A 23,638-nucleotide genomic window follows, 5' to 3' on the forward strand; every position below is an offset into this window, starting at 1 on the left:
TAATTTTGGCCACAAAAATAAATAGGGGGTGGACCGAACATCGCATCGTTCGGGACATCACTATTTGGTGGCAACTGTGGTGCAGTTGTGTAGTGCTTTTTAGGTGATTTAAAAAAATTGTGCAAATTTCATTTCAATTAATTTGCTGTCACAAAACACACAAAACATGTTTACCTAATGCATCCTGGAAATAAATAGTACAAATAAAATCCACAAAAACATTAACTTATGTTAGTATATAGAGCAGCTGCATAAATCCAGTGGAGATGTGACTAGGTACTTTGTTCTAATTTAAGCACATAGGGTTGGAACCATAAATCATGCCTAGGAAGGCCCAGACCACCTAACCTGCCCACAAACTTTACTCTGTGAGGCAGTTTCCTCTCCTGTTCAACTTAAAGGAATTATAGAGATCAGAGCTGCTTCCTACATGGGCCTCTGCTATTTCAGTGCAGGTACACATTGAATGTGTAAATAGTATGAATGCGCAGGATGTAAATAAGTTTGTATTACTCCGTAATATAATGTCAACACACACATGTTAATTTATATACATATTAGATTTATAGGATGCTATAAGGAGATATCCGGATTTTGGAGCCTTCCCTCAACCCATTTAAAGCTGAAGCCCCATGTGCATGTGAGTCCTTAACACAGCAAGATGTCATAATGTGCTGGCTGGGGATAGTTCCTTGGTGTGCCCGCATTCAGAATGCCAGAGGACCAACCCTGGGCAGCAGGACAGAGACCTGAAATTGGTACGGTTCCACCGGATCTGAGACTGATGGGAGGAATGCAGCCATGTAGAAGATTATATAGTTAATCCTAGACATAAATAGAGACATCACTATACTGGTGGAACAGGTTTTCAGTACTTTAGTGGATCAATTCTTAGAGCTGTAATGACGATGACACCAAACTCATTCAAATTTTGTTTTGTTTTCTTTCTTTTTTTTCCATTGCTATTCTTATATATGTATCATTTTTGGTTTTCCAATTTTATTTAAAGCTTTATATATTTTCAATTGTATTTGTTCCTTTTTTAAAATTTTTTTTTTTTTCATAATTCTATGTATTTAAATTTTCTATTTCTTCATAATCTGATTTCTTTCTTTTTTTTACATTTCCTTGTTTTTATTTTTTATTATTTTATATGTATTTATGTACTGTTATTAATTTTTCAATATTTTTTAATCACATTTTTATTACAAATATCATTTTTTTTATTATTATTCCTTTTTTTTTCATGTGTTGTGTGTATATTTTGGTAAAGAAACAAGTCTGCGGTAATATGGCATTGTATTATTTGTAAACATGAATTAACTGTAAACAAACAAGTTAGTTAACCCCTTTGGGTTGGAGGCAATTGTACACGTTCTGACCAAAATAACACCAAAACAAAATCTAAAATTTGAACTGCCTGTTCAACCACAATTTACCTCTTTTGTGTTAAGTACACCCAAACTTATTATATATCATTTTGTTCAGGAGAAGCAGAACTTTAATTTCACATCAAATACTTATATACGAAAGGTAATTTAATATGAATAAAACCTAGAAAAGTGTGAGAAATTAAGAAAGCTTTAACTGAAATAAAACACCCATATTTGTATGCTGTGATGTTTCATGGGTACAACAATGCCCCCATGTACAGGTTTCATTGTGTTTTTAAATGTTACCGGTCAAATAAAGAGCTTGCCCATTTCAGTTTTTACACATTGAAATTTGCCAGATTGGTTTGCTGACCCTATGTAATCTTTGAGACCATATGGCAACCCATTAATAAAATGCACCCCAATCATGGCATTCCATTGCAAAATTAGATAACCCAGGGTGATCAAAAGGGGGTATAAACAGTATTTTTTTAATAGCCATCGTAGCTGTTTTTTTAAGTAGTTTTTAGTAGGATTCTTTCCATGGTAGAGAAAAACCCTTTCACAACATCCAGCCAAGTTAGGGACATCCTCGAGGAGGTAGGCATATCATTATTCTAGTCTACCATAAAGAGAAGACTTCACAAGGTGCAAACCATTCATAAGTCTTAAGAGTAGAAAGTCTAGATTAGACTTTGCCAAAAAACATCTTAAAAAGCCAGCCCAGCCGACGGCTCTACAACACCAACTTTCAAGGCAACTGTCGCACACACATCGAAAAGCCAACCGACACTTTTACGAGTTCTCCAATAAATGCGTCCGCATGCATGCTAGAATGCTGCGACAGAAACGCCGCCTGAACCAAATTACTAAAATTAAGACATGCAGTGGCCCCCTTACACAAGTACCCGACAAGATAATCAGGGAATTCCGGGAGTATTACGCCAAACTCTATAACATAGCACCCGACAGGATGGAATTCGAGACATGGAGGAGACAAACGAGGATGCAAGAATACCTAGACCAGCATGTCACCCGGACCCTCACGCAAGAGCACAGGGAGGAACTCGAGTCCCCCATCACGCTCGAGGAACTACAAGGGGCCCTGAAAAACACCCAGCTCAATCAGGCCCCAGGACCGGATGGACTTCCAACACGCTATCTTAAGACCTTCGGAGAGATACTGTTGCCGGAACTACTGCTGGGCTTGAACTCGCTTCTGGAAGGCGGTCGGTTCCCAGGGGACACCCTCTTGGCAACCACAGCGGTCATACCTAAAGAAAGCAAGGACCCTACTGCATGCACCCGCTACAGGCCTATATCTCTGCTTAATGCTGACCTTAAACTATTTACAAAGATCCTGGCGACCCGAATAGGCCGACTGGTCTCAACCCTGATCCACCCGGACCAAACAGGTTTCATCCCGGGAAGGGAAGCTAAGGATAATACCGTCCAGGCCCTCAACATCATGCACATACAACAGAATTCTGTGCAGGGGGGCTTTCTCCTCTCCACCGACACCGAGAAGGCGTTCGATCAAGTGGACTGGCAGTTCCTACAAGCTACACTACGGACGATGGGATTCGGACCCAATATATTTCAGTGGATCGCAGCCCTGTACAAGACCCTGAGAGCCCAACTCCGTATCCATGGAGTCATATCCCCAGCGTTTGAGGTGAAAAATGGGACCCGCCTCCTGTTTGCCCTCTCTCTGGAACCGTTTCTCGAGGCGGTCAGACGGGATGGGGGCATCACGGGGGTCACCCACGGTGGTGGGGAACATAAAGTGGCGGCTTATGCAGACAATCTCCTTTTCTTCGTGGGGAACCCGCTGGTCTCTTTGCCCAACTTACTCGCAGCCTTCGACAAGTTTGGGACACTTTCAGATCTGAAACTCAACGCAAACAAGTCGGACGCTCTCCCCCTATCACTACCACCTGGGATGATGGAACAACTGGAAGCGCATTTCCCCTTCCGGTGGTGCCCGCAACGATTGAAGTACCTTGGGATTTGGCTAACAAAAGACCTGAACCGGCTATACCAGGAGAACTTCCTCCCCATCTTCCAAACGCTCCACACGGACATGCTACGATGGGGAGCCTATGTGTATAATGTAGACATGTGCAATTCGTTTCGGTCCGAATATGAATTCGGACAAATTTCGGACAATTCGGACATTCAGGTACTTCTGAATGTCTGAATTGCCGAAGTGCCGAATTGCAGAGGTCCCGAAGTTCAGAAATTACCGAATATCCGAAGTGTCGGAAGTGCCGAAGTGCCGAAGTTCCGAAGCACAGTATTGCCTAAGTACTAATATACTCACCCAGTGAAAGAAGAACATTTTAAACAATTTTAAACAATTTTAAACAATTTTAAATAAAAAGTATACAAACATATACAAACATAGCCAGGATTAAGCTGTAAGCATTTGCAACACTTAGAACAATCAAGTAACACACATTCATATAAAATGTAAGTTACTTGGCCAGTCAATGTAATGACAGGAATGAATAAGTAGATAACTCCCTAATTCCCATGGTATTAGGGAGTTATCTACTAAAAGGCTGAAAGACCTGAATTGGTCTTTCAGCCAAATTTACTAATACTAAGTAAAAATTACTTAGTATTAGTAAATTATGCCCCTATGTCTATTAAACAGTGAGCAGCCTGTGGCTGTGTACACGCTGTGTAATTTGACTCATAACTCTCTGATTGGTGGATTAAGTAACCAATCAGAGAGTTATGAGTCAAATTACACAGTGTGGGAAAATTCCAAAGAACTTCCCCACGCTGTGTAAAATGACACAGAGCACTCTGATTGGTGGATTTCAAACCAACCAATCAGAGTGCTGTGACAGGTAAATGTAGAGACTTACCTGTCAGTCTCTTCATTTACCTGTCAGAGCACTCTGATTGGATGGCTTAAACCCACCAATCAGAGTGCTCTGAGCCTAATTGCAGTGCGGGGGAAGGGCTTTATAAGCCTTCCCCCGACCTGCAGAGCTCAGTCTGCGCGGAGCCCTCCATGGGTGAAGAAGGATTATTATTTTTTTGCGCTCGTCCCCCCCCTTATTCCAATTTAGGGCCCCCACCCGCCGCTGAGGGGTGGGGGCCAGGGGGAGGACACTAGGTCCCCCCCCTTATTCTTGTTTAGGGCCCCCACCCACCGCTCAGGGGTGGGGGCCAGGGGGAGGACATTTGGTCCCCCCCTTATTCTTGTTTAGGGCCCCCACCTGCCGCTCAGGGGTGGGGGCCAGGGGGAGGACATTTGGTCCCCCCCTTATTCTTGTTTAGGGCCCCCACCCGCCGCTCAGGGGTGGGGGCCGGGGGGGCACTTTTTTTTTAAACAGTGAGCAGTCACAGGCTGCTCACTGTTTAATAGACATGCCCCTACTCGCTGTGTAGCGAGTAGGGGCAAAATTTACTAATACCAAGTAATTTTTACTTTGTATTAGTAAATTTGTCTGAAAGACCAATTTAGGTCTTTCAGCCTTTTGGTAGATAACTCCCTAATACCGTGGGAATTAGGGAGTTATCTACCAAGCGGCTGCAAGAGAAGTCCCGAGGTGCCGAAGTCCCGAAATTCCAAAGTGCCGAAGTTGCCGAAGTGGCGAATTGCGAAAATGTTCCCCATGCACATGCCTAGTATCTGTCACGGTTCTCACCGCGACATCCAGACGAGGTCGCCCCAGAAGTGCCCAATAAAGGATTTGAACCTGGGTACTTTTCAGTCCTGGGACTGCTGTTTCTCCTCTGAGCCACCATACAGCCTGAAGTTTGTATCTTGCCTTGTATCCAGCACTAGGGCTGGATGTTATTCTGTGGCTGTTCCAACATTCTCAGCACACCTGTAGCTGATGGCCTCATTAGCCAGGTCTAAAACACTGCCTCTCCCAGAAGGCAGTGTCAGTTCCTTCACTCTGGTGATTGGTTTGCTGTTTCCTGTTCTCCAGTTTGCTCTTGACTCCGGCTTGTGTTTTCGTTTATTCTGACTTCTGGCTTCCTCTGATCCTTGGCTTCCCACGACTATTCTCCTGGTTTATCCGTTCCAGTACCGCGACTCGGAATTATCCTGCACAGCCCCTGTGCACCGACTCACAGGCCGGTTGAATTCTTGCCTGACCACCTCGGCCTCTGTTTTCTTATAAGGGTGAGCATACATCTCTGCCTGCCGGACTCCCAACCCAGGTAAGCCCCGATAGAAGGAACTGACCAATGGAGTCTCCAGAGATGTGCTCACCCCTGTCCCAGCAAGTGTCCAGCCTGGCCCAGATTGTTTCGGAGCTGCGGCGAGAAATTTTATTTCTTTTTTTTTATTCTTTATTTTGTAGTGCAGAGAAATATACACATTTTTGTCATGCCCCAACAGCCAATGACAGTAGATTCGCAATACATAGTTTACATGTAGTAGGGCAGTGAGAAAGACATGCACAATTTTTTTTTTTTTAAACATTCTTTATTTGTTGGTTTTCATTGAGAAAAGAAACGTTGGGGTACAGAAAAGAAATAGGGTAGGGGTGGTACAGCCACAATGGTACAGGTATGCGGTTGTTTCACATTCAAAGCTCAATTTCGATGGGTTTTGCGAGAGCGCTATGAGTACCTAGCGTGGTCTGATAGCTTAGAGTTTGCTGTGCGGTTGTGTGGATTACAGTGACCTAATTTTGGTCTCTCTCTTTTCATGTGGTTCGTCTGCCCGTACCTGTGTTGGTGGCTGTTTGAGGTGAGCGATGTTACTCAGTAATGGTTAGTTTCAGTAGGGTGGGTTACCCTCTTTTCTGGCTAGTTTGTTTTGTCGTTGTTTGGTGGCGGGTTCCCGTGGGTCTGGGTGGTCGGTTGGGGGGGTTGAGGGTCTATGTACAGAGGTAGAGTACCATGGCGGGGGTCGGTCTCGAGAGTCCCTTGGATGTCCGATATATCGTGTTGGAGTTGTGCTGTGCTTGTTGGGTTTCAGCGTATTGGTGTTTTGGCTACTTTGTTGGAGTGTTGGGCCTGATTGGTGATGTGGTGGCCGTCCGTGGGCCTTATTGTAGGTGGGGTTCAGATAGCCAGGGGTCCCATATTTTGTGGAAGTGCTTGGAGGTCTCGTGTATTATGGCTGATAGCCTGTCCATGTGTATGGCTTCTTTGGTTTTGCGTATGATTGTTTGTAGTGTGGGGGTGTTTGGTGTTCCCCATACCTCAGCTATTGCCCGTCTGGTTGCCAGGGCTATCCTATTTGTCATTTTGTTTTGGGCTCTGGTCAGGTCCTCCCGTGGTCTGGAAAGGAGCCATGTCCAGGGGTCTAGTGGTATGTTAGTCTGGAGGAGTGTTGAGACTAGGGAGGCCACTTCTGCCCACAGTGGGGTCAGTTTAGGGCAGTGCCACCATACGTGTAAGTATGTACCTCTCTGTCCGCAATTTTTCCAGCATAGGTCCGTGTCTGCCTTGCCCATGTGGTATAGCCGTACTGGGGTTAGGTACCATCGGAGCAGTGTTTTATACGCCTGCTCTTTATGGTTGACGCATATGGATATTGAGGCTTTTGCCTCCCAGATGTCCTGCCAGTCGGCAGGGTCGTCCGGGGGTCCCAGGTCCCTCTCCCAAGCCGCCACATAGGCCAGTGCTCCCGTGGGTTGGTTTGTGATGAGGAGTGTGTAGTTTTCCGTGATTTGACCTTTGTGAAGAGGGTTACGTATGCATGTTCTCTCAAACCGTGTGAGTGTGGTTGTGGCTGCTTTGGCGTTGTCAGGTTGTTCTAGGAAGCTTCGCAGTTGTAATTAGCGAAAGAAGTCATGGGTGTTGTATGTTGCCTGCGTGTTTGGGAGTTCGTTGTCTGGGGTCAGTCAAGATCCCGTATAGAAGTGATGCAGTCGGAACAGGTCGTTTTGTTCGTAGTGCGCAAAGTCTTTGGGTGTTAACCCTGATGGGAATGCCCTGTTGCGTAGTATAGGTGTCAGTGGGGTCGGGTTGTTTATGATGGGGAATTTCTTGGTGGTTTTATCCCATATGTCTATTGAGTTGGTAATTGATGGGGGTAGTGGTGGGGGTGTGGGGCGTGATTTCTTTGGAACCCATATGTAGAGGGATGGGAGGTCGTGTCCGAATAGGTCATGTTCTAGGTCCGCCCATCTTTTGATCCCTTGTGGGGTATGCCAATTTTGGATTTGTGTGAGTTGTGCGGCGTAGTAGTAGTTTTGGAAGTGGGGTAGACCCAGCCCGCCTGTCCTGTTGGGGATGTACATAGTGGTCCTTTTGATTCTGGGTCTTTTTTTGGCCCAAATAAAGTTGTCTATTAGTTTTTGGACATATTTTATGTCTGCTGTGGGGAGCGGGATGGGGAGGGTTTGGAATAGGTAGAGGAAGCGGGGTAGGAGATTCATCTTTACTGATGCTATGCGTCCTACCCATGATAGGGATAAGTCTTGCCATCGGTTAAGGTCTTCTGTTGCTTTCTGTATCATTGGGGTATAGTTTAGGGAATATGTGCGGTGTAGTGCTGCTGGTAGCTGTATTCCTAGGTATGGGATGTGGGATGTGTTGTAGCGAAAGGAGTATTTTTCCTGCAGTGTCGTCTTTGTGTCTCGGTCAATATTGATGAGGAGTGCCTCAGTCTTGTCTAAGTTTAGCTTGTAACCCGAGGCCGCTGAGTACTCTTCCACCATTTGTAGGAGTGGCGGAAGGGAGGAGAGGGGTTCGGTTAGGTTTGGGAGCGTACTGCGATGCCTTTGATTGTGTCGGTGGTGCGTATGAGGTGTAAAAGTGGTTCCAGTGAGAGGGCAAAGAGGATCGGGGACAGTGGGCATCCCTGCCTCGTACCGTTGCGTATAGGGAAGTGGGGGGGTTGTGCGTTTGGAATGAGTAGTTTTGCTTTTGGGGTGGAGTAGATTGTTTTGAGGGCTGTTATGAATGGTGTGGGAAATTGGAGTTTCTCTAAGGTGGCGAATAGGAAGGGCCATAATAGTCTGTCAAATGCCTTCTCGGCGTCAAGGGATAGTAGGAGGGTGGGGATGGTTGGCTATCCAAATGAGGTCTAAGGTCCGTCTGGTGTTGTCGCTTGCCTGTCTTGGTCGGGGTGGATGGTCGCTGGGATGTAGGGGAGCAGTCTGTTGGCGAGGATTTTGGTAAAAATTTTAATATCTACATTCAGTAGGGAGATGGGTCTATAGTGGCCTGGTTCTGTGTGCGGTTTTCCGGGTTTGGGTATTAGGCATATGTTTGCCTCCAGCATGTCCTCGGGCATCGGGTCGCCACACATGAGCGAGTTATATAGTTTTGTCATGTAAGGGAGCAAATTGTCTGTGAATGTTTTATAGTAGATGCCCGAGTAGCCGTCCGGGCCCGGGCTTTTATTGGGTTTTGTGGTACCTATGACGCTCTGCACCTCTTCCGCTGTGATTTCTGTCGAGAGGCGTGATTGGGCCTCCAATGTGAGTGTTGGTAGGTGGGCCTTTTTTAGAAAGGTTTGTATCTTGTCGTGTAGGGGGCTGCCTTCTTGGCGGTGTTGTGGGGAGTGGTCGTATAGGTCAGTGAAATACTTTTGGAAGATCTCTGCGATTTTGCTAGGGATTTCGGTGGGTTGGCCAGTGGGTATATGGATGGTAGTGATTTGCTTTGCTTGCTGGCGTTTGCGTAGTCTTCGGGCCAGTAGTGTGTCTGCTTTGTTTGATTTTTCATAGAACGTTTGTTTCGTCCATTGTAAAGCTTTGGTTGCGTCTTTCGCCATGGCTTGTTTAAGGGCCTGGCGCTGGTGTTGCAGTTGCTTCGTAAGGTCCTGCGTGGGGGTTAGTTTATGTTGCGCTTCGAGTTGTCTGATTTGGTCTAGTAGGGATGTTATGTGGGCTATGTGTTTCTTTTTGTGTGCCGTGGCTATGCTGATGAGGGATCCTCTGAGCACTGTTTTGTGGGCTGCCCAAAGTATCGCGTGTGATTGCACAGAGTCTTTGTTAGTGTCGAAGTAGTGGGTGAGTTCTGTCTTCAGTTGGGTGATTATTTGGGGGTCGTGGAGTAGGATGGGGTTGAGTCTCCAGGTCCATGGTCTTGAGATTTGTGGTGGTTTAAGTTGTAGTGTGATGTCTGCGTGGTCTGACCAGGTGATGTTGCCTATTGCGGTGTTTGTGACGTGGGGAAGTAGGGATGGTGAGATGAGGAAGAGGTCAATGCGGGAGTAAGTGTGGTGGGGGTGTGAGTAGAACGTGTAGTCTCGGTCTGTTGGGTGTTGTATTCTCCATATGTCTATGAGGCCAGTTTGGGTTATGAAGTTGGCCAACATTTTATCCGATCTGGAGGGTTGTGGGGGCATCGTTGTCTGTCGATGGGTGGGGAGATGGTGGCATTGAAGTCACCCCCTATTATATGTTGGTGTCCCGGGTGTTGGCTGAGGTGGGCTTGGATTGTTTGCCAAAATTGCGGGTCTGGGACTGTCGGTGCGTAGATGGAGGTCAGTGCTATTTTCGTGGGCCCAATTGTGCCTGTTACCGTTATGTATCGTCCTTGTGGGTCTTTGTGGATATCCTTGGGGTGTATGGGGCAGTGTTTTTTCAGTAAAATTGCCACCCCATTATGTTTACCTGTGTTTGAGTTGGCAAGATGGCAGGTTTGGTAGTGTCGGCTTAGGAGAGGGAATGGGCGTTGTAACGGATCACCTGGCACCCCGACTTGGTACCTCCGTTAATGGATGCTCCTAGTGCTTCCTGAGGACTCCAAGCACTCTGGCAGACACCACAATCACCGAATCCGAGAAACCTTTAAATTCTCCCAAGCATATGAATGCTGTAGACCATTGAATAGGAACCATACGAATAGGCTTGTACTCCTAGCAGTCAACTGGAACAGCATACAATAAATCCTTCCCCCCAATAATGAGACGACACATCACTTTGAGGGTAAAACAGGAACTCTGGACTGTCTCATCCAGCCTGGCTTTTATTACACTAATCCACATACAGGCCACACCCAGGGGGAGGCATAAAATAACCAATCACATACATGGTTCAGCCCACACATCCCCTCCCCTCAGATAACATTAAACTCAATTATCCGGTACACTTTTTCAGCCAAGTTCTGGATGTACCCCAAAACCCGGGGGTACACCTTTAAATCCAGCATCGCTGGATAGCCCTTATTCAGGGGGACAACATATCCAAAATTCAAGTAATTCGGATGAATGGTTCGTGAGATATGGGGTTCCAAAGATTTGACCGACCGCATGGGTAAAGTATCCGAAAACAGTTCCATGCATTTTGGCCCTGCGGTCGGTCACAAACAAGGGAATGAAAACAGGCGAATTGCCTGTGTTATAGAGCCTGGAGAGGGTTTGAATGAATTCCCTTGTTTATGGGGCTCTTTCTACCGAACGGCGGGTCATTCGGTAGTTTCCATACGAATTTCTGGAAGTATGGAGGTCTCAGCGGTGTTTGCCTAGTCAAGTGTCCGATTTTAGTTCCAGACACTCGACGGCAAAACACCGCTGTTCGGTAGTTTAAGATGGCCGCCGCCACGTGGTTGTTTCCTGAATGGCGGCCACCCAGAGGACACAGAACACATTACATGATTGCCAATTACCCGTTTGCAACATTGTTGCAAACGGTAATTGGAGGCACACTCATTCCTGGGTGGTCTGGTTGTTCGGTAGTTTCACTCAATATACTGAATGGAGTGATTCTACCGAACAATCAGAATGCTGCATACAAATCACCCAGGATAAACTTAACACATCTATAAATACATATATAATATTACAGGCAGTACACTTGAATATGCTTCACAGTCTTAAAGGGACAGTAGTCCCAAAAGTCCCAATATGTCCATAGATGCTGTTAAAAGGGCCAGTAGCAGCAATATACAGTACAATATGCCCCAAATAACCCAGGGGCCATAGTCAGTAGGTAGGAGGCTAGCAAACAGGCTTCTCCAGGGCCCAGTGGCGAGGTTGGTTTCGCCACAGGCGTGAGTTAATGTAGTGTGTTTCTTGGAGAAAAACCACGTCTGCCCCCGACCTATTGGCCCAGCGCATGACCTGGTGGCGTTTTGAGGGATGGTTTAGCCCCTTGCAGTTAATTGAAATGTATGTTACCTTAGCTGGCATTGTGGTGTGAGGGGTATTGCGGTGCGATTGCGAGTGTTTTCGGTGCCGTTTGCCCGTTGGTCCTGCCCTTCGTGTTGTGGAGTGGGACTTGGGGTTTCTGCGTTAGGTGTCTTCCCGATTTGGATGTGGTTTTAGGGTCTCTGGTCCCGCCATGGTACTCTGTGGGGGTGAACTGTGGGTACAAATAAAAATAAAATTGAACATATTTACAACTTCCTGGGCTTAGTGTCTGTGCCAGGTTCGAATCTAACGATGTTTTAGGTGTGTCCCGTCTGTGGGACCCCGGTGCCCTGGTGTTATCGTGGGGCGTGATGAGGGTTAGTCCTGAGGTGCGTCCCGTTCCAGGTGTGTGGTAATTTCCACTGAGTGGCAGTGCGTTGGGGGTGGGGATGCCGTCTGTGGGTCAGCTGGCTGCTGTTCCGTCTGGGGGGGGTTGGTGGTTCCCGTGGGATGGGGTATCCGTCTGGGGGAGGGGGTATATAGTATGGTTGCCTAGTGTCGGTAGGGTGGTCCTGTTTCTCCAGTGCTTATTCTCTGGCTATCCCCCCGCCCTTGCCCTCCTTGCTGTTCCGGTGGTGTGGTTTGTGGCTAGTTGTCAGGGGGGCGGGTCAGTGTGGATTGTCCCTTTAATCCCAGCCTGACCCCGCTAGTTTCCTCCCTCCTCCCGTCGTCCCCTGGTTTTGCCAGCAGTGCTGGTTTGATGTCCCCCCCTCTCCCCATCTCCCTGCTGTCTGGTCCCCTTAGTAGTGGGTGTATTTCCCATAGTCTAATATGTGAAGTACATAATCATATAACTCACTTGCAGGTAACTTGCATACAAATAAACAGGTAAACATTTTTAACATTTGTGAACATTTTTCTTTGGTGTAAAGGATATGTTAAGTTTCTTAGTATAGGCGCAGTCTCTAGTACAGTTGGAGAAATTTTATTTCTTAAAGGCACAGTACGCCCAAACCCGGAACCTGCTTATCCAGAGCTGTTTGTTGTGATGCCTGACAGATTTGACGGTTCCCGTTCCTTCTACACAACATTCAGGATGGATTGTGAGCTCCTGTTTGCCCTGAAACCTAGAACCTACGCCACAGACTTTGTCAAGGTGTCAGGGACCAGGAACCAGACAGAGACGGAACTAGATGCAAACACACCTTTATTGATAAATAACAAAAGCAAAGTCCAGGAATCAAACAGGGGTCAGTCACCAGAGCGGGTAGTCAGACAAGCCAGGGATCAGGAGCACGGAGAGCAGCGGAGTCAGGAACAAGGCCGGAGTCAGGAACCAGGAACAAACAGGAAACACAGGAACAAGGAGACTTCTGGGAAACAGGAAACCACGCAAGGGCAAGGAGGTTCTGGGCTTAGCTGCTTAAATAGGCAGAACTGATTAGCAGCAGGGTTGATTACTACTCACAGGTGAGTAACCGTGGCAACAAGCAGAAGCAGCTCATAGTAATTGCAGCTGAAAACTCAATCACTGAAACAGAAAGGGTTGCTGTTTAAAACAGCAAAGAAACCCTGACAGTACCTCCCCCTCAACGACTCCCCCCATCTCTGCTGGTGGGTCCGGGCTTCATGGGGAAGCGGGCATGATAGGAACGAAGGAGGGATGGTGCTTGGACATCAGAGGCTGGAACCCAGGAGCGTTCCTCTGGACCGTATCCTTTCCAGTGCACCAAGTATTGGATCTGTCCTCTGAAGACCCGTGAGTCAATGATGCTGCGTATTTCATATTCCTCATGATTGTCAATCAGAACAGGACGTGGATGTGGCACTGAGGTGGTGTAGCGATTACAAACCAATGGTTTCAAGAGGGAAACATGGAAAACATTTGAGATGTTAGCAGGAAGGTCAAGTGCGTAAGCTACAGGGTTAACCCTTCGAAGTATACGAAATGGCCCAACTGTCAGGGTACCTGTGGTCTCTACCTCCGAAAGAGGTAGAGACTTAGCTGTTCCTCCATCCAGACGGTCTGATGGCTCCCTTCCCTGCGGTCTATCCGGTCATGCTAGGCCGGCCGCGAGGGAGTGACTGCCTTTTACAGCATCTAGGCAGGAAGTAGTCATCAGGACACTCCCCCGGAACGACCTGTCAGTCAATTGCTGCAGGACCAATCAGGACGCCTCGGAGGCGTGGTTACTGCTCTGAACAGGGTATTTAACAGAGCTTCTTTCATTAGCTCATTGCCCTGTCGTGGTTCTAGCTTGTTCTAGTCACTCAGTGCTTGTGTATTCTATTATCCCTTTTGGTTTTGACCCGGCTTGTTTACCTTACTCTGCTTATCTCTGTTACCCTTGATTCGGCTTGTCTCTCGCTTACCTGTCTTCTGTTACCCTCGACCTCGGCTTGTCTTTGACCATTCTATACTGTACTACTTACGTTAGTCCGGCCATTGAAAGGTCCGGTATACGTATCTGGCTACTGTTTGTACTCTGCGTGTTGGATCCCTGTCCCGATCCTGACATTACGACAGGGCCAATGGATCCTGCAAGTACAAACAGTAAGCTGGCTGCTCCTGATCCTAGGTTTGAAGCCATGGATCACAGAATGGATCAGATGGCGCTTGCGCTACAGGCTCTATTAGCTTGTGCCAATAACCCACCAGAGGAGATACGCAATACCCCTGTTTCTCCTGTCGGTTCAGGTCTAGAGGTAGCCACAGTGGGTGCTTCTTCTCACATTACCCCCCCAGTACGCTATGGTGGGGCTCCTGAGAAGTGTCGTGGTTTTTTAAACCAAATTAGTATCCACTTTGAATTGCAACCTCGCTCTTATCCTACAGATAGGGCAAAAGTAGGATTTATTATCACCCTACTCATTGAGAAAGCTCTGAGATGGGCCAACCCACTATGGGAGAATGATAACCCATTAGTTTATAACTATAACGCATTTGTAGCTGCTTTTAGAAGAACATTTGACCCTCCAGGTAGAAAGGTTAATGCAGCCAGATTACTGTTGCGTCTGAGACAGGAGAACCAAACACTGGTGGATTATGCACTAGAGTTCAGGTCTCTGGCGGCAGAAATCAAGTGGAATGAGCAGGCGTATATGGATGTATTTTTGAATGGCCTATCTGATGTAATCCTTGATGAGGTTGCTACCAGAGAACTCCCTGAGAATTTAGAGGATTTAATTTCGTTCATCTCTCGTATAGATGAACGTCTAAGAGAGAGACAGAACACTCGAGAGAGGAACCAGAGACCTTCTTTTAGGCTAGCTCCCGCTTTTCCAAGTCCTGACTCCACGATATCTTTGCTTACTGAACCTATGCAGATAGGGTATACCCGCCTCTCTGAGGAGGAAAGACAGCACAGGAGAAGAGAGGGTTTGTGTATGTATTGTGGAGCCAAGGGTCATTTACTCTCGAACTGTTCTAACCGCCCGGGAAACGCTCGCACCTAAGTCTCTCTAGAGGACAGGCCTTGGGTGTTTCTATTTTGTCCTCTACTCCTAATTATAAAGATCACAGGCTTCTGCTACCAGTTTCCTTAACTTGGGGGAAGGAAGTAGTAAGGGCTATGGCATTGATAGATTCCGGTGCTGCTGAGAATTTTATCGACCAAGCCTTTGCTAGTAAGAACAATTTCCCATCCCAGCTAACGGAGACACCTTTGGCCGTTGAGGCCATAGATGGTAGACCACTACTAGACCCTGTTATCTTTCGGGAGACCATACCCATTGATTTAAATGTTGGTATCCTACACGTGGAGAATTTATCTCTTATGCTCATTTCGTCTCCTTCCGTTCCCATAGTTCTGGGGTACCCATGGTTGAAAAAACATAACCCTATTATCGATTGGGAGTTAGGAGAGATACTCTCGTGGGGCCAGGGCTGCCAGGATCGGTGTTTGTGCAAGGTTTCTCCATTAGCTAATATTAACATACCAGAGAATCCTACTCAGTCCACAGAAAGACAAATACCAGACCTTTACCTAGACTTAAGGGCAGTGTTTGACAAGAAGAATGCCGATTCTTTGCCTCCACACAGGTCATTTGACTGTAAGATTAAGCTTCTACCCGGCACTATGCCTCCGAGGGGCCATGTATATCCTTTGTCTGTTCAGGAAAACTCGGTTCTAGAGGAGTATATTCGGGAGAATTTAGAAAAGGGATTCATCAGGAGGTCTTCTTCTCCGGCCGGGGCTGGGTTCTTTTTCATTAAGAAGGATGGCACGCTGAGACCTTGTATCGATTACCGAGGCTTGAATAAAATAACTGTCAGAAATGCCTATCCTATCCCACTGATTACCGAGTTATTTGATCATCTTAAGGGCTCCAAAATCTTCACCCAGTTAGATCTCAGAGGGGCTTACAATTTGGTGAGAATCCAGCAAGGTCACGAGTGGATGACGGCATTCAATACCCGGTATGGCCATTACGAATACACTGTTATGCCATTTGGACTATGCAATGCTCCTGCAGTATTTCAAGATTTGATTAATGAGGTACTTAGGGAGTTTCAGCATGATTGTGTTATTGTTTACCTGGACGACATACTAATACACTCTAAGGAGATTGAGACTCACCATAGACAGGTCAGAAAGGTATTACACAAGCTGCTGCAACATGGTCTATATTGCAAATTGGAGAAGTGCAGTTTTGATCAGTCTCAGGTAGACTTTCTTGGATACGTGATTTCTGGGGAAGGTTTTAAAATGGATCCTGTAAAACTCCAATCTATTTTAGACTGGCCCTTGCCCAAAGGACTCAAGGCTATCCAAAGGTTTATTGGTTTTTCCAACTACTATAGGCGCTTCATTAAAAGATACTCCTCTATCATTGCGCCTATTACCAATATGACCAAACAAGGGGCTGATACTAAGTTCTGGTCTAAGGAAGCTCTTGGTGCTTTCAAGACTCTCAAGGAACTTTTTGCCTCGGCTCCCATTCTAGTCCATCCTGATACGACTCTGCCTTTCTTGCTTGAGGTCGATGCCTCTGAGACAGCAGTTGGGGCTGTTCTGTCTCAAAGGTTAGGGGTGGATAAACCGTTACACCCTTGTGGTTTCTTCTCTAAGAAATTTTCTGGGCCTGAGAGCAGATATGACATCGGGGAAAGGGAACTGTTAGCAGTCATTAAAGCCTTAAAGGACTGGAGACATTTGTTGGAGGGGACCCTACACCCTATTACGATTTTGACGGACCACAAAAACTTGTCCTATATTGGGGAGGCTAAGCGCTTATCCTCTAGACAAGCTTGTTGGTCCTTATTCCTGACTCACTTCAATTATGTACTGACTTACAGACCTGGTTCTAAAACTCTAAAGCCGATGCATTATCTCGCCAATATGAACCTTCTACTGTACCTGAACCAGTTCTTTCTTCTATAGTTCCGAAATGCAATATCATTGCTAATACGAATCTCAGGATTCATTCTCCATTACTGGCCGAGATCATTAAGTTGCAACATCTAGCACCTAAACAGACTCCTGCGGGCCGTCATTTCGTTCCTCCTGCTCTTCAACTGGAACTTTTACAGTGTTTACATAATAGCAAGATGGCGGGACATCCTGGTATTCGCAAAACTTACGCGTTGATCTCTAAGGACTTCTGGTGGCCTGCTTTACGGAGGGATATTGAGGAGTTCATCGCTGCATGTGAAGTTTGTACTAAAACCAAACAACCCCATACGCTTCCATGTGGATTCCTGCACCCCTTGGAGGTTCCAGAAAAACCATGGTCCTGTTTGGCCATGGACTTTATTGTCGATCTACCTATCTCTAAAAGACAGACTGTTATCCTCACCGTGGTTGACAGGTTTACTAAGATGGCACACTTCATTCCCCTGCCTAAACTCCCGTCTTCTCCCGAATTGGCAGAGATATTCGCTAAGGAGATTTTTCGCCTACATGGGATACCCTCTCAAATTGTATCGGACAGAGGCTCCCAATTTGTTTCCCGCTTTTGGAGGTCCTTCTGCTCTCAACTTGGTATTAAATTAAACTTTTCTTCTGCCTATCATCCTCAGTCTAACGGAGCTGCTGAACGTACCAACCAGAAAATTGAACAATATTTACGATGCTTTGTTTCTGAACACCAGGATGATTGGGTCGGTTTGATTCCTTGGGCGGAGTTTGCACACAACAATCTCGTTTGCGATTCTACTCATTCAAGCCCCTTCTTCATGAATTATGGTTTTCATCCGTCTATTCTTCCTTCTGATTCTTCTTCCCAGGGGGTGCCGTCGGTTGATGTTCATGTTGCCAATTTGAGGAAGTTGTGGGATCAAACTCGACAAATCCTTGTGCACAACTCTATGTTGGTCAAGAAACACGCTGATAAACGTAGAAGGGTGGCTCCGGTCTTTGTTCCAGGTGATAGGGTATGGCTGAGCACGAGGAACATCCGTTTAAAAGTGCCCTCCATGAAGTTCGCTCCTCGTTATATTGGACCCTACAGGGTGCTGACCCGTATCAATCCAGTTGCGTATCGTTTAGCTCTTCCTAATACCTTACGCATCCCGAACTCGTTTCACGTTTCATTGCTGAAACCACTCGTATGTAACAGATTTTCCTCCACAATAGCCCCTCCTCGCTCCGTTCAGGTGGAGGGTCAGGAGGAGTATGAGGTTAACTCTATTATTGATTCTCGAATCTCCCGGGGGAGAGTACAATATCTGGTTGATTGGAAGGGATATGGTCCTGAGGAGAGGAGTTGGGTACCTCAGGAGGATGTTCATGCTCCCCGTCTCCGCAGGGCGTATCACTCTCGCTTCCCATCTCGTCCCGGTTCATTCCGCCCGGTGGGCGTATCTGAGAGGGGGGGTACTGTCAGGGTACCTGTGGTCTCTACCTCCGAAAGAGGTAGAGACTTAGCTGTTCCTCCATCCAGACGGTCTGATGGCTCCCTTCCCCGCGGTCTATCCGGTCATGCTAGGCCGGCCGCGAGGGAGTGACTGCCTTTTACAGCATCTAGGCAGGAAGTAGTCATCAGGACACTCCCCCGGAACGACCTGTCAGTCAATTGCTGCAGGACCAATCAGGACGCCTCGGAGGCGTGGTTACTGCTCTGAACAGGGTATTTAACAGAGCTTCTTTCATTAGCGCATTGCCCTGTCGTGGTTCTAGCTTGTTCTAGTCACTCAGTGCTTGTGTATTCTATTATCCCTTTTGGTTTTGACCCGGCTTGTTTACCTTACTCTGCTTATCTCTGTTACCCTTGATTCGGCTTGTCTCTCGCTTACCTGTCTTCTGTTACCCTCGACCTCGGCTTGTCTTTGACCATTCTATACTGTACTACTTACGTTAGTCCGGCCATTCTAAGGTCCGGTATAAGTATCTGGCTACTGTTTGTACTCTGCGTGTTGGATCCCTGTCCCGATCCTGACACCAACGTATCGGGGTGCCAGTTTTTTTGAGGGAACATGGAGGCGTAGGTTACCGGAAGACAGCCAGACCCTCTCTCCGACCTGATAGGTAGGTGCAGGAAGGCGTCTGCGGTCGGCCTGGAGTTTGTAGTTCTGCATTGCGCGTTGCAAAGAATTCTGAACCTGCACCCAAGTGGAACGGAGTTCCCTGAGATGTTCCTCCAATGCCGGTATCCCCTGTGGCAAGAACGTATCAGGCAACATGGACGGTTGAAACCCATAGTTTGCCAAGAATGGGGATAGCCGGGAGGAGGCATTAATCGCACTATTGTGGGCAAACTCCGCCCAGGGTAGCAGATCAGACCAGTTGTTCTGGTGGTCAGAAATGTAGCAATGCAGAAACTGTTCCAGTGTTTGGTTAGCTCGTTCCGCTGCACCATTGGATTGCGGGTGGTAGGCCGAGGAGAAGGAAAGCTGAATTCCCATTTGCGTACAAAAAGCTCTCCAAAATCTGGACACGAACTGGCTACCCCTATCTGAGACTATCACTTTGGGTAACCGATGCAAACGAAAGACCTCCCGAGCAAAAATTGTTGCAAGTTCCTGGGAAGTTGGTAGTTTTTTCAAGGGAATGCAATGCGACATCTTCGAGAATCGGTCAACAACCATGAGAACGACTGTATTGCCACGGGAGACCGGAAGATCTACGATAAAATCCATGGACAAGTGGGTCCAGGGTCGTTCACCATTAGGTATGGTTTGCAGGAGACCCACTGGAGGGCGTCGTGGGGTTTTATTTTGAACGCACACAGGACAGGCAGCTACAAAAGCGGTGACATCCGAACGGAGACTAGGCCACCAAAATTGCCGGGAGACGGACCATATTAACTGGTTTTTGCCTGGATGTCCAGCTGCTTTGGGGTTGTGGTATGTACTCAATAGTTTTGTACGGAGGTTAATAGGTACAAAACAACGGCCATTAGGTTTCTCTGGAGGAGCATTACTTTGTGCAGCCAGAATCTCCTCGCCTAGGGGTGAGGTGAGGTTAGTACGGATGGTTGCCAGTATATTATCCGGAGGAATCACAGGAGTAGGGGTTATCTCCTCTCTAGATGGAGGGGAGAACTGTCGAGACAAGGCATCAGCCTGAATGTTTTTAGTACCGGGCAAGTAAGAAACCACATAATTGAATCTTGATAGGAAGAGAGCCCATCTAGCTTGCCGGGGGGAAAGCCGCTTAGCTTCGGAAAGATATGTAAGGTTCTTGTGGTCTGTGAGGATGAGGATTGACACTGAAGTACCCTCAAGAAGGTGCCTCCATTCTTTGAGAGCCAAAATTATGGCTAGAAGTTCTCTATCACCAATCTGGTAATTGCATTCCGCCGGGTTCAATTTCCTCGAGAAATACCCGCACGGATGCCTGGAGCTCTCAGGGTTAGGACGTTGAGACAGGAGGGTGCCTACTCCTGTCTCAGACGCATCGACTTCAAGAATGAATGGTAAGGCAGGGTTAGGTTGTGCCAGTATAGGAGCAGCAGCAAAGGCGACTTTGAGAGACTCAAAGGCAGTAATGGCTTCTTGTGACCAATGCTGTGGATCAGCATCTCTCCTGGTCATGTCCGTGAGAGGTTTAACCAAGGAAGAAAAGTTGCGTATGAACTTCCGATAATAATTGGCGAAGCCCAGAAAACGCTGTATAGAGCGAAGACCCGTAGGTCGAGGCCATTTTAGTACAGCCGAAAGTTTCTCAGGATCCATAGAGAATCCAGCATCTGAGATAACATATCCCAAGAATGTGACCTGTTTGCAGTTAAACTCACATTTTTCCAATTTGCAGAACAGATTATTTTCTCTAAGTCTCTGTAGTACACGAGAAACGTCTGCGTGATGGTTCTCGAGAGATGTGGAATGGATAAGAATATCATCAAGATAAACCACCACACATTGCTGCAGCATATTTCGCAGGACGTCATTTATAAATTCTTGGAAAACCGTCGGAGCGTTGCAAAGACCAAAGGGCATTACTAGGTATTCGTAATGGCCGCTCCTGGTGTTAAATGCGGTTTTCCATTCGTGGTCCTCTTTTATCCGGACGAGATTATATGCCCCTCTCAGATCAAGTTTGGTGAAGACCGTTGCTCCCTTGAGGCGGTCAAATAACTCTGTGATTAATGGAATGGGGTAGGCATTCTTAATAGTAATGCGGTTGAGACCCCTATAGTCGATACAGGGTCTCAACTCGCCATCTTTTTTCTTTACAAAGAAAAAGCCGGCCCCAGCAGGAGAAGATGACTTCCGAATAAAACCTTTAGACAGTGCATCGGTAACATACTCCTCCATGGCTCGATTCTCTGCTACAGACAGTGGGTAAATCCGGCCACGGGGAGGATTGGCACCAGGTTGGAGTTCGATACCACAGTCATACAGACGGTGTGGTGGCAGAACGCTGGCTTGACCTTTGTCGAATACATCTTGGAATTCTTGGTACTCAGCGGGTAAGGAAGAGGCAGAACATGCGCCCAAAACTTTGACCGGTTTCTGGAGACAGGAAAATGTGCATTGCTGGGACCATGATAATATCTCAGCTTTGCGCCAATCAATTGTGGGTTATGCTTCTGTAACCAAGGGTATCCCAAAACAGCCTAGTAATATGGAGAGGAAATGACCTGGAATTGGATCGTCTCATGATGTAGAGCCCCTACAGTCAGAGATATGGGCACGGTTTCTTGGGTCACGTGGGTTGGCTGTATTGGTCTGCCATTGATGGCTTCGAAGGCTAGTGGAAAGTTGCGAGACTGTAAGGGTATAGAGTGCTTTGATGCAAATGCACAATCTATAAACAAGCCTGCGGCCCCAGAATCAAGAAATGCCCGGGTTTTAATGGATGAATCAGGCCAGGAGAGGATAATAGGCACCAAGGGCTTGCGCACACATATCTCTGGGTCTGCAGAAAGACCACCCAAGATCTGCCCCTGACAGTATCTTGGGTGCGGGCCCTTTTCCGGACGAATCGGGCAAAACTTTAACACGTGACCGTGGTGTCCGCAGTATAGGCACAGACCCTCCCTCCTCCTAAAGGCTCTCTCCTCGACCGAGAGGTGTGAGAAGCCTAACCGCCTTGGCTCCACACAGACAGAGGACTCAGGACCAGGAGGCATGGGAGGTGAGGGAGGTTTGGGTGGGCAAGAAAAGCTCGGTGCCAAATCTACAAGAGGCCTCTGCAGGCGCTCCTTGGATGAGGATCTCTCTCGGAGTCTGATGTCAATGAGGGTGACAAATGATATCAGTTCCTCGAGATCTTTAGGTAATTCTCTGGCTGCAATCTCATTTTTAAACACATCGGAGAGACCCTGTGCAAAGGCAGCCACGAGAGTCTGGTTGTTCCAGCCACCTTCTGCTGCCATGGTACGGAATTCACTGGCATACTCGACAATAGTTTTTGTGCCCTGAGCATTAGACATGAGTAGTTCGGCAGTAGGGGTGGAGCGGGCTGGAATATCAAAAACCCTTTTGAAGGATGCAACAAATTCAGGGTAATTGTAAATAATAGGCTTCTCTGCCTCCCAGAGAGGTTTTGCCCAAGCTAGGGCCTTTTCAGACAGCAAAGAAATCATGAAGTGAACTTTGTCACTGTCTGTAGGAAATGCCTGGGGCAGGTTTTCAAGGTATCCTTTAACCTGATTTATAAATTCTCTGCACTGTGCTGGGTTGCCCTCAAAATACTGAGGGAGCGGGACAGACCCAGTCCTTTCTCTAGCCGCGAAAAATTATATCCAAAGATATAAAATATACAAACAAGGAGAGAAAAGGTGGGTGAGTGGGAAAGGCAATTCAATGTAAACCAAGTGCAGGCTAGCCTCTGTAGATTGGACACTCCAAATCCAATAACGAGAAAAATATGTATACAGATTAACAGGGCGCCACAGTCACTAAATAGGTATATGTGGGGGAAAAGAACCATATAATAAATATACTGGTTAAAATAGTAATTTATTGATACAGAAGTAGATAAAAAATATATATTAACAGCACAATAACAAGTGCTCAAATTATATAAGACAGGAACCCATAGGTATAGCAGCTCACTAATACATAATGCTGAACTGGGCAAATAAGGTGCAGATAGTAAAAGTGCAAAGTGCAGTGCAAGTATAAGGTACAAAATACTAGTACCAAAAATGCACCAAGTCCATAATATATAGCCCAAGAAAAAAAAGGAAAATAATCAGCATATATAAACAATAAAACCGCTGATACCACGATGCAGGGTCCCAAAGGGTCGTCAATGTTTCAATGCTCAACGCGTTTCGTCGTCAGACTTCCTCAGGAGCTTCTTCCATCTTCCTCCATCTTCTTTCTTTTAAGTCAGCCGGTCCGTCTGTCCACTTCCGTGATTTGGCGTGCGTCCATACGCCACCACGCACAACGTCATACGTCATGACGCCTGCGTGGCTAATATGCGCACGCGCAACCACGGAGAAACGCAAATAAACTTTATTGCTCATGTACACGGTGGCATAAAGAGCGAACTACAAAAGAGAACGCTCTATTAATATGCAGACCGGATTTACAAATCTGCCTACCCCCCCTTCTAACCCCTATACAAAGGAATGCTAAGTATAAAGGGGGAAATATAAATTAGACAGGTACCAGACTAAAAAAAGGGAAGAAAATACATATAATATGTATCGAAAAAATTATAAATATAAATATAAAAATAGAAAATAATTGAGTAGTGGAGAATAATGATAAAAAATATATATATAGAAAATAAAAATAAAATATAAAAACTATGAGTCCATTTATATTCCCAGATAACCATAGAAATAGTATACAGAGACCTTACAGTATTGAATTGTCTATCCAGTATTGCCAATGTGGATATGCATAAATGGATAA

Source organism: Pelobates fuscus, chromosome 3, assembly GCF_036172605.1.
Source record: "Pelobates fuscus isolate aPelFus1 chromosome 3, aPelFus1.pri, whole genome shotgun sequence".
In the NCBI taxonomy this organism is placed as follows: domain Eukaryota; kingdom Metazoa; phylum Chordata; class Amphibia; order Anura; family Pelobatidae; genus Pelobates; species Pelobates fuscus.